The sequence below is a fragment of the Pelodiscus sinensis genome, chromosome 2 (assembly GCF_052426305.1).
Source record: "Pelodiscus sinensis isolate ZL-2025 chromosome 2, ASM5242630v1, whole genome shotgun sequence".
NCBI lineage: Eukaryota > Metazoa > Chordata > Testudines > Trionychidae > Pelodiscus > Pelodiscus sinensis.
This window is the reverse complement of record NC_143053.1, coordinates 48,751,352-48,767,766: the sequence shown is the minus strand read 5'-3', so window position 1 is coordinate 48,767,766 and position 16,415 is coordinate 48,751,352. Positions and strand designations below refer to the sequence as shown.

Here is a 16,415-nt window from a genome sequence, read left to right as displayed (position 1 = left end):
GCTGCCGCGCCGCCGGCTTCCCCCGAGGCTTTGCAAAGTCGTGGAGGGGCTCGGGCGGGGAGGGCAGCCCAGGCGTGCCTGGGATGCCCCGCCGCCGGAGCCCCTCCGCGGCTTTGCAAAGCCTCGGGGGAAGCTGGTGGCGGGGCATCCCAGGCGCGCCTGGGATGTATACCCGGCATACAAGACGACCCCCAATTTTTGGGGGATGTTTTTTAACATCAAAAGTCATCTTGTACGCAGGAATATACGCTATTTGTGTTCATACCCTATTCTGCATGCAAATATATATACATATTTAAGCCAAAATATTTGCCATTCATTCTTCAATATTCATCATTTGTTATCTTTTTTTCAAAAAGTTTTAATCCTCTAATCTGAGCACAAACATATTATGCAACTAAAGGGGCCAATCACAGAGTACAAAAAAAAGAATAGCAAATACCTGAATTCAAAAACATTCAATAAGAATTGATATTTGTCCACATTATTCACTCAGTGTTACTAATGACAAATAAGATACACAGAAATTGTGACGTTTCATATTTTATTGACAGAACAAAAGGCTTACATTGTCAGTTAATATTTTTTACGATGAATAAAATTTATATTTAGATTGTAATTCTGTAGGTCATGAACTCTTTCCCACTGCAACATCATCTGTTTACTTTTCTCAGTTTTTTCCCCTGACTTTGTTGTAGCAAGCCATCAAACATCTTTCATGATACTTTGCCCTTTGCATGATTAAGTACCTGCAGTTAGTTTTGGAAGTAAGTGCTAATTCGCCTTTGCAACTCAACTGTCTATGCTGATTATAGAAGCTTCATGGAGGTTTTCTAATGAAATAGGGCATGCTTTTTTTTCTGGAAGGTCTTTGTGTAGGTCACATAATTGTGTGTGTTTCCTCTGAAATCCTCAGGGTGATGGTTTTTTTTTATTCTCAAGCCTTTTAAATGTGGTCCTGTTAATGTTGATGTAGCAGGATTTGTGCCAATATCAATCATTCTTGTTGAAAGTCATTTTTAATACTAACAGTATAATATAATCTACAAATGTCTATGGACAAGGGAAGTGCATTCAGTATATGGAAACATCTGATACTCTCTGCTGGAGTTTGATAGCTATATCCTCCATGATTTCTTTTTATTTCTGTTGGATTAATCAACTCTGCCCCTGTCTCTTTCTGCCAAAGCACACAGATGCCCCAGTCAGTAGTGGAATGGGGTGTCTCTGAGATTCAGGTCCACCAAAAAGCTTGTATATTTTTTACATATTTGAAGCACTACTAATACCCAATAGTAATTTCGCATCTTTTGTTACATTGTACAGTTAAAATTACCCAATCAACGAACAGTTTTCATACAACAAAAGTATAATCTTAAAGAAAACAGAGAAATGTGATTTAAATTCTGACAAGACGATGTTGGCAAATAAGAGTAGTACAAAATGTGTCCTTGTACCAAGTTTAAGATTACATTGAAGCAAAACCAAGAATATATGCCTTGTATGTCTAACAATAAAACAACAAAATTTGCTCATTTTTACAGTGCTGTTAAAATGGTTGTCACAGGCATCGGTTAATGATTCCCCACATCTACAAATCTTTATTAGGTCTTGCCGTAAGACTGTGGCAGACTTCAGGCTTTTCGTGCACAAGTCCACAGTTCTTCCCTCTTAGGGTTGCCAGATGGTTTCAGCAAAAATACCCAACACACTTGACATTACATCATAATCTACATTACATCTTATTTAGAAAATACCGGACATTTATGTTTTCTGGTTTATATTTTCTCAGTTTGTTTCCTGAAAAGAAAGCTCAAATACTGGACTGTCCGGTTCAAAACTAGACACCTGAGAACCCTATTATCTCCCTTCTTCCCTCCCCAAATCTGATCAGCATGCTACAAATGAAGACACTAGATAGCAAAGATGCTGTTTCACAGCCAGCTCTTTCAAATAGATGCCTACAACATGTAGCTTGCAACAAACTGTTTCCAGACTAAACAAACTCAGTTCTTTCAATCTTCCCTCACAGGTTGTTTTCTAGTCTTTAATTATTTTTGTTGTTCTTCTCTGGACCTTCTCCAGTTTGTCTACATCTTTCCTGAAATGCAGCACTCAGAACTGAACACAATACTCCAGTTGAGACTTAATTAGTACAGAGTAGAGTAGAAGAATCACTTCTTATGTCTTGCTCTAAATGCTTCCGTTAATATATCCCAGAATTATGTTTGGATTTTTTTGGATTTTTTGTTTGTCTGTTTTTAAACACTGTTGATTCATATTTAGCATGTGGGTCCACTATGACCCCCAGATCACTTCTGCTGTACTCCTCCTTGGATAGTCATTTCCTATTTTGCTTGTGTAAAACTGATTGTTCCTTCCTAAGTGGAGTACATTTGTCCTTATTGAATTTCATCCTATTTACCTCAGACCATTTTTCCACTTTGTCTAGATCATTCTGAATTATAATCCTATCCTTCAAAGGACTTGCAATACCTCCCATCTTGGAATTAGTCAAAAACTTTTAAACTATACTCTCATGTGCCTTGTATAAAAAGGAGGTAAGGTTCCAGATACCTCCTAAATTAGTGTTAAAAAACTAGTATGATAGTCAAATCCCATTTATTCCCATTCCTTCTCCTGTAATAATCTCTGTATATAAAGATTACTCTAAGTTCAGCACTGATATTCATAGGCCATGGAAGTATATAAGAACAATGTTATTATATAGTAGTACAGTAGTTAGCCAAGGAACGTGTGTAGCTATATAAATGGTTGCAGGATTGAGACCTTTGAAAATTTCCTTGCAAAGCTGTGTGTGTGTATGTGTGTATCTCTATAAAATTATAGGTTTTTATATAAAATATATATAAATTTACAATGTAAGATGTTATACATGCACACATCTATAAAATTATAACATCTGATATATAGTTATTTATGAAATTTATACATAAAACTAAAATTGTATAAGGATAAATTAAATAAAATTTTGTAAGAATAGTTTAGATATTTTGTTCCTTTACTTAGATAGTTATTGTCCCATAACTATATCAGATTTCTATATAGAATCAGTCATCTCTAATAAACCATATCTAACTGCTGTCAATCGATTCTTGAGTAACCTGGGGGGAAAAGTGATCACTCTTGTGTTGATGCTGTGTACTATTGATCTACAGTTCAAAATAGTGTTCTTCATCCCAGTGTATAAAGGACTTCAGCCTCATTTTCTAAAGTAATATTTAAGCCCAAAGATCCCCACACTTGCTTCACCTTAGGCAAAGTAGTAGTAAAATAGGCAAATCATTTCACAGAAATTTCTAAAACCCATCAGACCTCATCAATTAATTGCATAGCATCTAAAAGTAACCCATTAAGTTGACTCCTACAGTGTAGTTGACTTTCTCTAATACTTATTGCTGTTCTCTGTTTTTTAATATCTGGAAATTTTTATCTTCATAAATATTTCAGATTTACTTTCTTGTGAGTGAATTAATACTGCATTCTATTTTTAATTTTGTAGCTATTTCAGAAAAAAGACACAAAGGGGTGAGTTAATATTGAGTCAAAGCTCTTTCTCTGCCTTGGTGGGTCTGGTGCTTTCAGGCAGACAGCTCTCCTCAGAGGCTCATAGTAGCCCTTGATTTAGATTTTCCTAGGGGTACAAATTTTCTGTTTATTTAGCCACTCTCATCATTGGCCAGTGTGGGGAAAAGAAGAGACCAAACTCTCTGCTGCCCTCCAAGTGGTTTGGGGAGAAGTCAGACTTTCCCCCATATTAGTCCTTCCCCTGTAGTGTGACACACTGTCTGGGTCAACTCTCCCATGGCGAGTACGCAACTGGAGGATATTAGGGCCATTTCCTCACAGCCTCTGAGTATCTTACTCAGCACAGGTCCTTCTTTCTGATAGCATTTGTAACTCCAGACTTTCCGTAATGCCTTCTTACCCTCAGGTCAGAGCCTTTTGGTAGCCTAGGAGGGGGAAGGCACAGCCTTCCCAAACCAACAGGTATGGCCTGCTCACACTGCACCCCCATAATGCCTACTGTAGATATTCTGGGATCAGAGTACTGCTGCGCCCAGTGCCCACCCTTTCTATGTTCTGGGGCCAGACAGGCTTGAGCCGCATGGCCTACTCCCTCCCTAGTGCTCCATTGCTTCAATGGTGGGGAGACTCAAGCAGTGTGGCCTCCTCCTTCCTTGGTCCTCTGAGGCCTGGAAGGCTGGAGCCACACATCCTTCTCTCTCCCCAGTGTTCCAGGGCCAGGGATGCTGGAACCATGTGGCTTATTCCCTCCCCAGTGCTCCAGAATCAGGGAGGTTCCGGCCATTTTCCCTTTGCCCTGCCCGGTGTTCTGCGGGCTGGGGAGGCTGGAGCCGCATGGCCTCCTCCCTTGCTGGTGCTCCAGGGCCTGGAGCTCAGGCTGCATACCCTCCTCCCTCCCCAGTGTTCTGGGGGCCAAGGAGGCTGGAACCATGCATCCTCATCCCTCCCTGGTGCTCTAGGTCTGGGGAGGCTGGAGCCATGCGGCCTCCCTGCTCCCCAGAGCTCCAGGGTCAGGGATGCTGGGGCCACGCACCCTCTTCCCTTCCCAGTGCTCCCAGGCCAGGGAGGGTGGAGCCACATGCTCTCCTCCCTCCCCGGTGCTCCGGTGCTATGGGACCGGGGAGGCTAGGTGTACACGCACACACACACTCGCCTCATTCCCTGTCTTCTCCCTGTGGTTGGAGCTGGGGGAAGGGAGGGAAGGACGTACATGCTAAGCCCACTGCCCCACCTCCTCCCCTGTCTGTGGTGGTGGTGGGGAACCTCACCAGAGAGGGTAGGGCTGTAGGTGGGGCTGAGGACCTGCCTCCCCCAGCCCTAGTTGCACCAAGTGCCCATTGCCCAGCCCCTTGTGCATAATGAGCTAACTGAAGGGGAGTACTTTTTAACTAGTACTAACTGGTTCTTAATCGGCTCCAGGTGTCTTATCAGCCTGTTCGACAAACTTCCTGATTGATTTCAGGTGTCTCAATAGCCCTGTCTGCCTTAATTGATTCTGGCAAGTTCCTTATTGTTCTGAATTAACCCTTTTTACCTTACACAGAGAAAGAAAACGTATTTATTCTGGGGCTAATGTACTTGCCTTCAATTACTCTCCTGTAGCCATCTAGCCTGTCTCTGTCACAATATTTTTTATAAGACTAAATTCTGTGGGTGAGAGAGTCAAGACAGACCTTTCCCTTTCACCCACAGAAGTTGGTCCAATAAAAGATGTTACCTCACTCACACTGTCACTCCAATATCATGGAAGCAGCATAACTACAACAGTGCACACAGTTATAGGGTAGCAATCTTAATTAGGACTATGGCAGATATGAAATTTATTTTAAAAGATGCCAGCTATTGTATATCCAAAGATAGTTACATTATTATTACTTATTTATATTGTGATAGCATGAAAATGTGCAGACTATATTCAAACATATTGGAAGACCAAGTCTGTGTTCTGAAAAATCACAATTTATGATGAAATGGATAATTTATTCAGCCTTCAGAGTAAGAGAACCTACAAAAGATTATTCATCCATGTAGCTTTCATTAGATCTTGGTGCATAATAGATTTTGTTATTCTTTTTGCCCATATGATACATGTCTAGAATAACACTGAGGTTGTTTTATAACTTTTCAGTACATTGAACGAAAGAAAAGTATGACAGCAGAAAGCATCTGATAAATTAAATTTGACATGTTTTTTATCTATATAAAATGGATTCTGAACAGCTGGTAATTGTGAATATTTTAGCAGTCATTTTTGATGTGGAATATTGCTTCTGTGCTCAACACTAATGAGATGTGAGTTGTACTTCATCAAATTGACAGTTACTTTTTTTTTGATGAACACGTGATACATTTTTTCAGAGCACTTGTTAATGGATACACTTACCTGTAAAGACAAGAACAATTTCTTAGTTTCACTACCTAACAATAACAAGGGCTTTCTATCAAGAAGCTGAGCACACAAATAAGAAGGTAAACAAAGAAACAAAGTGGAACCACATATTCAATATTATCAATGAGAAAAAACTTTGAGCAGGTATGTAGAATAGAAGTATAAAAAGCCCTCCAAAAATACATTTGAAAAGTACTTATGAACCTATTCAAAATAACTTAGAAAGAAAACCCTCAGAATTTCACTTTTGCTTAGTGACTGAAACTTATTACAAAACTTGTTTGGCATTATTTATTTTGCAATTTTCTTGTGGTTTTTGTCACTGAATAAAAGGCTCTGATCATGAATAAGTTTAGTTCTCTATTTGCTGGCTACAGCTCTTTGGGGTCTTTGAAACTAAAAGCTGTAGTCACAGACATGACCAGGAACAAGCATTTGACCTCCAAGAAACCTGCTTCCTGAACCTTCTTCAGAGATAGTAGGCATGGGAGGCCCGAGATCAAGGAAGCTTTAGTGTGCATGTGTCTGTAGTAGCTAGGAATTGGTACTAAAGGGAAAGTGTATGAACTTTTCCCTCTTAACAGTCTGAAATGGGAAAAATGTTTCAGAAGGTTAGAACTAGGGCTAGCCAAAAATACAATAATGACATTTTGCAGGGGAAAAAGGCTTTGAATTTTTTCTTTCTGATGCAGCACTAAAATCAAATCTACAATTGATTTTTAAGGAAAAAATATGTTTTTAGATTTTTAGTAATGCAGATAAACAAGTGCTATTTTCACTAATTTGTAGGATCTGTTTTTGTCTCACTTTAGCGAGCAAATATATAGTTCACAGCTGATAATAATGTATTTGTACGAAATATAGTGTTTGTCCTCATTCATTTTTTCAAGAACAATACAATGTATGACTGTCTGATAACCAATAAGCAGAAATTCAAAAATAAAATACAATGGTTCGATAAGAAGACAGTTTAAGAACCCAAGTATAAGATGAACATGGCTCTTTTCTGCTCCCTTCATTTCTTAAAGCAGAAAAGGTCTAGTTACAGGAATGAAAATATAATAGTGAGGATACCTAAACAGAGATGCTCTGCAATATTTGCTCCATATCACAGAAGACACACTAGTGGCAATAAATAGAAAAGATGTATTTTCTGGCATTTTATTTGCTTAACTCCAAGTTGCATTTACTGAAATTTTAAAGTGTTTTCTACTTGCAAATTTTTGTCTCTGGTTTTTTTTTTTCAAAAAACTAGATTGTCTTAATGGAAGTGGAGCATAATTTTAATTGAATTTAGAGAGAGACTAAATGTCTGTGCAAGCAAGGTGGGAGAACTGGTTTGAAGGTTAGAAACAGGGCCACTACACAAAACACTACACAAAAACCCTTTCAATATGTCCTAAATTAATCAGTATATTTAGAGCGAAGGCAAGTTACAATGCCATCACATGAAGCCCTGACATAAGTCCATCCTAACATTGATTGACTCTGCAACTTTTACATGTGTCCATGAGTTTTAGTAATTGTTTTTCTGTGACTCTATGCTAGCATTTCTAAGCTTCATACTAAGCCACAGAAGATTCCTGAATATCAGTCACAGTCAGATTAATTAGACAAAGGGAAATACTAAAAGGTTTAAATAGAGAAGACTGGGACCATAAATGTTTGATCCTTCTGATAGCTGGTTTAGAATAGTCAGCATTAGCATTCCTAGAACAACTCTCAACCGAGTTAAAATAAGATTGTAAAATTGGTTATAAAATAGTTAAAATCAGGCATTTTAATCTCTCATTTCATAATAAAACAATCTTTCCATTTGGGAACCTGTGAAGTTGATGCTAATTAATAAATTAGAGACTGTACAAAGGAAAGCTGTTAGGCTTGGTATAAATAGATATTCTGAAATTGAACCTATTAAAACAATTATGACAGACTTGAACTGGTTTCCCTAGAGCTTATGCAGACAGATCAGTAAGTTCAAATTTCTTTCTTTCTTATAATAACTTAATTGGAATTGATAAACTAAATATATTACTGAACCATCATGCTTCTGAGACACTGTTAGACTAAAAAAATACTGTACCATTCTTTTACTGATGGCTTAGTGAATTCTGTTCTATATTTAAAGTATTAAATTGAATATATTAACTTCTAATTGTGCTAATTATTTTCATAACTTAGGGTGAAATTCACAAAGGAACCAGTTCAGCAAGGAATGTAAGCACATTCATAACTTTAAGGCTTTTGTTCAGTTTTCTGGACTTCAGTGGGATTATTCACATGTTTAAAGTTACTCACATACTCTACTGGAACTGGCATCTTAGGTTTCTGTGACTGTGGAAGGGATCTTGTGCATCAGAATAAAGCTACTGTGTGAGTGGAAGTAGGCAATTGTCAAGTGGACATACAGGGGAAAATTCAAATCCCTTGAGTGCTGAGGAAGTTCCTTGCCCATACACTAGTATGAGAGCATTTGGGCCTCTTGTGAATAACTGATGCATTATGTTTTCATTTTCTTGTGAGATTGGTACAACATAGGTTTATTGACACATTTTAAATCATTTTAAAATAGCGCTTTCCTGAAAAGTGCCTGATATGCATGCAGAAAATGGGTGCATATTGTCTTCAGTCTTAGTCAAAGAGAAGGCATCTTCCACCTAACATGCTTACCCCTAGTTCCAGATTCAAATCAAAGCCAACAGTCCACCAGAAGTAGCACATTAAAGGCATGTCTACACTGCAGGGCAAAAGTAGAATTATGATATGTATCTTCAGCTATGTCAATTGTGTAGCTGAAGTCGAAATAGCTTAATTCGGCTTTTGGCGCTGTTCACACAACCAGAAGTTGAAGGAAGAACACTCTTCCTTTGACTTCCCCTAATCCTCATGAAATGAAAGTTACAGGAGTCAAAGTAAGCAGTCCTCCATCTCAACAGTATTTCAAAATAATGACTTGCTGTGTAAACATGCATTTTGTTATTTCAAAATAATGTCAGTTATTCCGAAATAACGCAGCTCTGTAGACGTACACCAACTGGTTGGTGGGAGGTCATCAAAAGCAGTAAGTCCTATCTGAAAGAAGCCTCTCTTCTGTTGTGTTTGGTCTGAAAAAAATCTCAGCAGGTCTTGGAGACCACTTCACATCCAAAGCTGACTAGCTGAATAGAACTCATATTCACCCAAAGGGACAGTCCTATCAAACAGATATCCCAGTGGATGGACAGACATTCACTTTGACAAACAAATACAGGCAAAGTACAACACCAACTGAATAAGCAGCACAGTCCATTCCTAGGCACTGGATGTATTCAGAGCTATCAGAGCCAGGAGGTCTACTTCTTCTCTGTCTGTCCTGTGGAAAGTGCTGAAAGACTTCACGTTTCATTCACTGACCCTTCAAAATGTGGAAAAAAATGGCGGCTGCCACTATGCAAATGAAATGCAGGAAATTCAAATCCCAGCTTCATTTGCAATATTGATGTACCTAATTTACATCCCTTTATCAAAAAAGGGCTGAAATCCAGACACGGCCTCAGAGTGCAGAAGATGGGGGCCCGCAAAGAGCTCAAAAGAAAACAAAACCCCTTTGCCTCTACAAGCACTAGAAACCAAAACTCTCCTCCCTCTCCCCACTCCCAGGATCACCACACAGATTTTGGGGAATTTGCTGCCACCATCAAGTGTTTTTGATCCCTAAAAAACCAGGGGTGAACACCTGAAATCACCCCCCAGGGGTGCTCCAAGTTCTTTTGACCCAAAGGAGCTTGAAAAATAAAAGAGAAAAACAAGCTGCAGTATTTGGTAGCTGACCCCCTCAGTCAGAGGCCTGCAGATCCACACAGACACAAGAATGAAATCATCACCTTAAAATAAGTGATTTTTATTACAAAACAAAAGATAAAATTGATAAAGCATGCTTGGTTGCTAGATGTTACAGAGCAACTAAGGAAAACAAATTAAAACAGATTTAAAAAAATACCTCCAGTGCAATGCTTAGATGGTAAAGGGGGAGGGAAGGCACAGAATCACACAGAGCAGTTCAAACCAAACCAAAAAAATAAAGAAAAATTACCCTTAACGCAACTGGATTCACATTTCCCTGTTACTTATTTCTGATTTTCTCTTTGTTCAGTCCATTCCCATGACCTGAATTCCATGGGGCATGGTAGTCCTGCCTGGTTTTAAATCATTCTGTGTCTCTCAACTCCTGGTTTATCTCTGCCACACAAAGAAAGCAGGCGGGGAACTTATATCCAATTCAGATTTCAACACTGTATGCCCATTGATTCTCTGGCTCTTTGCCAGCAGCTTTGCTAGCTACCTGAGTTAACCCCTTGGTCACCAGGTGCTGGTCAGCATTCCTCCTGTTCATGACAGAACTGGTAAGAGATGACAGCAAAGTAGTTGCCCCACCAAATGTGGGTCTTAGATCAAAGAATTTTGGGGTCCTGTGCCTTATGGAAATTGGGACTCCCCCTACCTTTAAAGTATCCCTATTTCAAATATAACCCACCACACATATAACCCAGAAGCCTTCCACTAGCTCCTAATACTTATCCCATATACACAACCCAGCATTCTTACTGTACATCTTGCTCACTACAACCACAGCCTCCAACATCCTGCCTACCAATTTCACTATCCACCAACATCTGATGACATGCGTTACCCAAACATCCTCCATTTGCCCCCCATATTTTCCAGCCCCCCCATACGCACTGACACCTCGCTTTTAGCCCATCACCTGTGACTCTCTGCAGCTTCCTGGTGACTCACCGGAACCACCCTCCACTCAATACTTTGCTCCTGGGTTAGGGTGAATCCTCCTGATCCTAGCTGCCTGTTCTGTTCATTGCCCACCCAGGACTTTCACAGTTGTGTGGCATGCAGGGTTGTAGCATTGGTCTGTTGTGTTTTGTTTTCCAGTGATCAAGGGCTGCTCCTGAGATGGGGACCCTGTGCGCATTGGTTAATCCAAGCCTGGTTTTGAAGTTAGGGCACACTCTGTTTCTGAGCCTGCTGTGTGTGGAGGCCTCAGCAGGATTCAGAATATTCAGGTATGCCTATTGAGACAGGTGGGTGTATACGCATGCCCTAATATAATCCTAAAATAATCCTCATTTGCCACCATGGGGTTAATGAAGTCCAGTAATCTGATATTAAATTTTATCATCAGATTGTCAATACCAATTTTTTCAGAAACCATGAAATTTGTCCCTCAAAATCATTACATTGAGCATTTCAAAGTACATAGAAGACAACCTTTCTCAATTTACTTAGTGTGAAAATGTGAAATCATAGAAGATGTGAACTGTTTAATTGGGAAATGGTATTAATTCTTGAAAGAGACTGTATGAATCCAATCCTGCCAGGTTTTTGTGGTAGAGATACTTGACATCTTGCAGAACCAAGCTCCAAATGAACAGATAATATAACTCCCAGATATGTTAAAACCCCTCATGCAATGTTAAATCACCTTTTTATCTTACTTCCTCCTGTGTTTTATCTTACCTCCTCCTGTGTTTCTTAATGTTTAAACAGAGGATCAGATCAAATCTGAGAGCACTACATCGAGAAAAAAATCATAAAAACAGTCAACAATGCAATATCCTCAATGCCATGTGTTCCATCCTCTTGACATCCAAAAGTGAAAGATGAATCTCAGAATTTGACAAAAATAATAATTTGGAATGTTTATATTTGAATCAGAGTATTGGAAGGAATCTTGAGAGATCATCTAGTTTAGCCGCTGCATTCATGGCATTCATGCCCCTGCATTCACTAAGTATTATATAGACCATCCCAGACAGGTGTTTGTCTAATCTGCTCCTAAAATCTTCCAGGGATGGAGATTCAACAACCTCCCTAGGTAATTTATTCCAGTGCTTAACTACTCTTACAGCTAGGAAGTTTATTTCAGACTGTTTCTCCAGTTTGTCTACATAATTTTGAATTATAATCCAAAGCATTTACTCATCTGCAAACTTTGTAAATGTACTCTCTAAATCATTGATGAAGATATTGAACAGATTTGGACCCAGAACTGATCCCTATGGGACCTCACTCATTATGCCCTTCCAGCATGACTGTGAACCATTGATAACCACTCTCTGGGAACAGTTTTCCAACCAGTTATGCACCTACCTCTCTTGAGAGGAATCTATTCATCTGGTTATATTTTCAGAGAAAACAACAATGGTATTGCCATTCTAGAAAGAACTAAATGTGAAACTTAGTGGTCCATGAAGAGAAAATGATTATACCAATAAATAAACAAAACAAAAAAGATTCAGTAACTTTAATAGACTCACTAAGTATTTTAAATATGGAGCTACTCATCCTTATACAGCTATAGGAAAGTCTGAAACAGAATCTGCCATGGCCTTATTTTTTTTTCCAGTCGAGCCATCATTCTGCTGATTTACTCCCCAAAAAGTGTTATACCAGCATATTTTTCTTATATTTTTGTGCAGGGGTGAATTTTGGACACTCATGCAGTTTTTGGTTTGATTGGATATTTTTCAAATGGGGTCATATGTTGCTGAAAAGGTAGCTAGAACTATAATACAATCCCTTTATCTTCCCATTTATCGTGTTATATGTGTTATGTGAAAACGAAAATTTATTATATTGTTTTTGCCTCACTCCAGTTTCTTGAATTAATTTCTGCTTGTTTTCCCAATGGAAAAATGAATTCTCCTCTGGATTTTCCTAGCAGGTGGTCTATTGCTAATGCAATGTACTACAATTCAAAACACCCATTTTTGTGCTAAGCATTAAATGCAGGTAGAGACACAGATTTCTATCACAGGAAAACTATGTGCTTTATATATGCAATGTTTTCACCCACATTAGCTGTAAAAAAGCAGGGTCCTTCTCCTCTTTGTTGGTCATCAGAGCCAGGATTATAATACTTTGAGTGTGAGAGAATGAGGTTTATGTTTTAGACTTTGTCTTTAATTATAGAGTTCTGTTTTCTTTAGAATTGTCTAAGGAATATGATACATGATTATGGATTATAGGATTCTAACTCTATCCATACCACACTCTAATCACCACTACCTCTTATGCCTCTGAATAATCCATTTGTGAGAATAGCCGGCCTAATTTTGGATCCACTCTAGCAATTATTGCTTGAGTGAGAACAGATTTTTTATTAAAGCCCTTCAGAAATAACATTGTGGTGGGTGTTAAACAAAAATTCCTTGCAATGACAAAAGAATCCTTGCCAGGCAAAGTTGATGGCCTTGGAGCTTTTGGAATATTGCTTCTAACTGCAAAAATATATGCTGTGGCCATTTCTATTTCTTTTTCTTTTTCTGTAGTAACTTCAAAATGGTATGATCCTTGACTTCCTACAGTTTAAATTATGAAAGTAATTAAAGGGGAGGTGTGGAGAAGCTATTCACAGTGTTTTGTTGCTTGAATAAAACCAGCACGTCCATCACCCCAACATTTAGAAGATTTTTTTCCCCACATAGCAGAATAAAATATATTGAGGCTTAGCAGTTTGACAGTTTGTAAATTTCAAGCAGGGCAGGAATATTGCTCTATTTTCCCAAGTTACCAGGCACCCTCCTGTTCCTGCCAATTTATGAGAGTCTTAATGGAGACAAAGATGAAAAACATCTACAAAGAAAGCTGGAAGGAATTTCTTTTCTCAGGGCTGGTCTTCAAGTTACAAAAAAAAATGTTCATAACTAGAAATACTTGAAAAATCTTCAGTGTTCTATACAGAACACTAAAATTTAGAATACAGTAGTCAAAGTTAGAGATGTTAAATATCAGTTAATTGAATAGTCAATTAACCTAATGAATTCTTATCAGTTACTTGACTATTCTATAGTCCCCAAGGGCAGGGATGGCAGCCAGTGCCCTCCAGCCCCACTCCTGAGGGGCCCTCTGCCACTCCGTGCTGTTGCCTCTCTTAGGGTGTGTCTACACTGCAGAGTTTAACTCGAAATAAGCTATGTAAATTAGGCTATGTCAATTGTGTATTTTAGTTTGAAATAACTTATTTCAAAATAGGGAGTGTCTACACAGCACTTATTTCGAAATAGAACACTCTTCCTCTGACTTCCCTTATTCCTTGTACAATGAGTCAGTGTAAGACTGTCCTTCAATTGGACAGTATTTTCACACTATTTTGAAATAACTGCCTGCTGTGTAGACGGGGACTAAATTATTTTGGAATAGTGTTGTAGTGTAGATGTACCCTTAGAGGCAGCAGCATGGGATGCCAGGTAGGGGTTGGTCTGAGAGGGGAACCAGTTTAAAAATGATCGCCTCTTGCAGACTGGCTGCCTTTTGCCCCACGCTGCTACCTCTGATATAGAGGCAGCAGCATAGGATGGCAACAGCCCCTGTCCAGGGTCGGGGTCTGAGCTCCTGGACTTGTGTGAGCTGGAACTCAGATGTGCTGCCTGCCTGGCCAGCTCCTAATACACTTTAAATGAAGAGCCGTAGTGGTGTAGGTCCCGGACCCGGCTCAAGTCAGGACTGAGCTGGGCTGCTTGCCAGCCTACTAAAAAATTTACTGGCAAGGCGGGGCGGAGAGGGAGGGTGAAAGAAAAACATGTAGTCTACAGCATTAACTAATACACTTAGTATTTAATCGGTTAGTCAACTATACTACAGGCAGTCCCCGGGTTACGTACAAGATAGGGGCTGTAGGTTTGTTCTTAAGTTGAATCTGTATGTAAGTCGGAACTGGCATCCAGATTCAGCCGCTGCTGAAACTGATCAGTTTCAACAGCGGCTGAATCTGGATGCCAGTTCTGACTTACATACAGATTCAACTTAAGAACCCCAGGCTTCCCCAAGTCAGCTGCTGCTGAAACTGATCAGCGGCTGATTCCAGGAAGCCCAGGGCAGAGCAACACTGCCTCGGGCTTACCGTAGTCAGCCGCTGGTCAGTTTCAGCAGCGGCTGACTTGGGGACGCCTGGGGCAGAGCAGCTGGGGTGCTGCTCGGGGTGCTCCTCGGCGCTACTGGAGCAAACCCAGCAGCACCCCAGCTGCTCTGCCCCAGGCGTCCTGATTCAGCCGCTGCTGAAACTGACCAGCAGCGGCTGAATCAGGATGCCTGGGGCAGAGCAGCTGGGGTGCTGCCGGTTGGTCCAGTAGCGCCGAGGAGCGGCGCTGCAGGACCAACCCAGCAGCGCCCCAGCTGCTGTACCCCAGGCGTCGTGGGCAGAAAAGCCTGGTCTGCTGGGGGGGAGGGGGCACTAGCTGCGCCCCCCCCCCCACCCCGTAGCAGACCAGGGAGACGCGGAGCAAAGCCACGGAGGACGCTCACAGCGGGACAGCCCAGACACACACACAGCTGCGGGCGGCCTCCGAGGCTTTGCTCCCCGTCTACCTGGTCTGCTGGTCAGACCAGGGAGACGGGGAGCAAAGCCGCGGAGGATGCCCGCAGTGGGACAGCCCAGGCGTGCCGCAGCTGTCCCGCTGCGGGCGGCCTCCGAGGCTTTGCTACCCGTCTACCTGGTCTGCTGGTCACGTTCTCCGGGGCGAGAAAAGCTGCTCCCCGTCCCCCTGGTCTCCTGCTCAGAACAGGGAGACGGGGAGCAAAGCCGCGGAGGACACCCGCAGTGGGACAGCCCAGGCGCGCCGCGGCTGTCCCGCTGTGGGCGGCCTCCGAGGCTTTGCTCCCCGTCTACCTGGTCTGCTGGTCTGCTGGTCTACCTGGTCTGCTGGTCTGCGGCACGCCTGGGCTGTTCCGCTGCGGGCGTCCTCCGCGGCTTTGCTCCCCGTCTCCCTGGTCTGACCAGCAGACCAGGGAGACGGGGAGCAGCTTTTCTCGCGTCCCGCCGCTTCCGTCTTCCGGGGCGAGAAAAGCTCCGTTCGTAACTGCGGATCCCACATAAGTCGGATCCGCGTAACTCGGGGACTGCCTGTATTACACCCCCACTTGGTGTTTGTTGGAATGGAGCTATGGTTTTTCTAGAGGGATTAAAACACATTTAGGATTATATGGGTAAAGCATGCATATAGTTTCTGGAGCACTTTTTGGTTTACCATATGTTCCAATTTCTAGTAACATAGAAATACCTGCCCTTATGCTAACATTTTAAAGTAATATGTTGAATTTTGGGATAGGTTTATATTCACATGTACACTTGCATTTATAACAAGTTGTGGTTTCATTACATTTGGAACGTCCATATCCTAAAGAGAAATTCCAAACTTTAATTAAAATCCTAGCACATTGACTACCCACAGAAGAACCATTTCATTCCTTGTGCATAATTGCTTTGCGCTAATGAGAAATGATCCACAGTCCATTGTAGTAAATTGAAAAGACTCCCAAAGACTTTGATGTGCTTCAGATTAGGTCCTCAAAGATGAGCCATAACATACTTTATGAAAGATGATCAAAGAATGATGTGAACTGTGCAGTGATAGCCCACACTAAAGTTTCCTAGCTTTGTTTACCCCTGCCTTCCCTTTACCTGTTTGTTTGTTTCATTCCCCAG

At 41.0% G+C, this 16,415-nt stretch overlaps 1 protein-coding gene across 4 annotated transcripts in view; it reads left to right on the top strand.

The window, feature by feature from the left end:
* Positions 1-16,415, top strand: part of RALYL (RALY RNA binding protein like) — a 562,192-nt gene that overhangs the window by 112,781 nt on the left and 432,996 nt on the right. The window contains exon 3 of one of the 4 annotated variants that reach the window (XM_014581715.4): positions 10,865-10,995. The exons of the other annotated variants lie outside the window; for them this stretch is intronic. The gene's annotated coding sequence lies outside the window, so the exon portion shown is untranslated. The remainder of the gene's footprint in view (positions 1-10,864; positions 10,996-16,415) is intronic. 4 annotated transcript variants of the gene reach the window in all.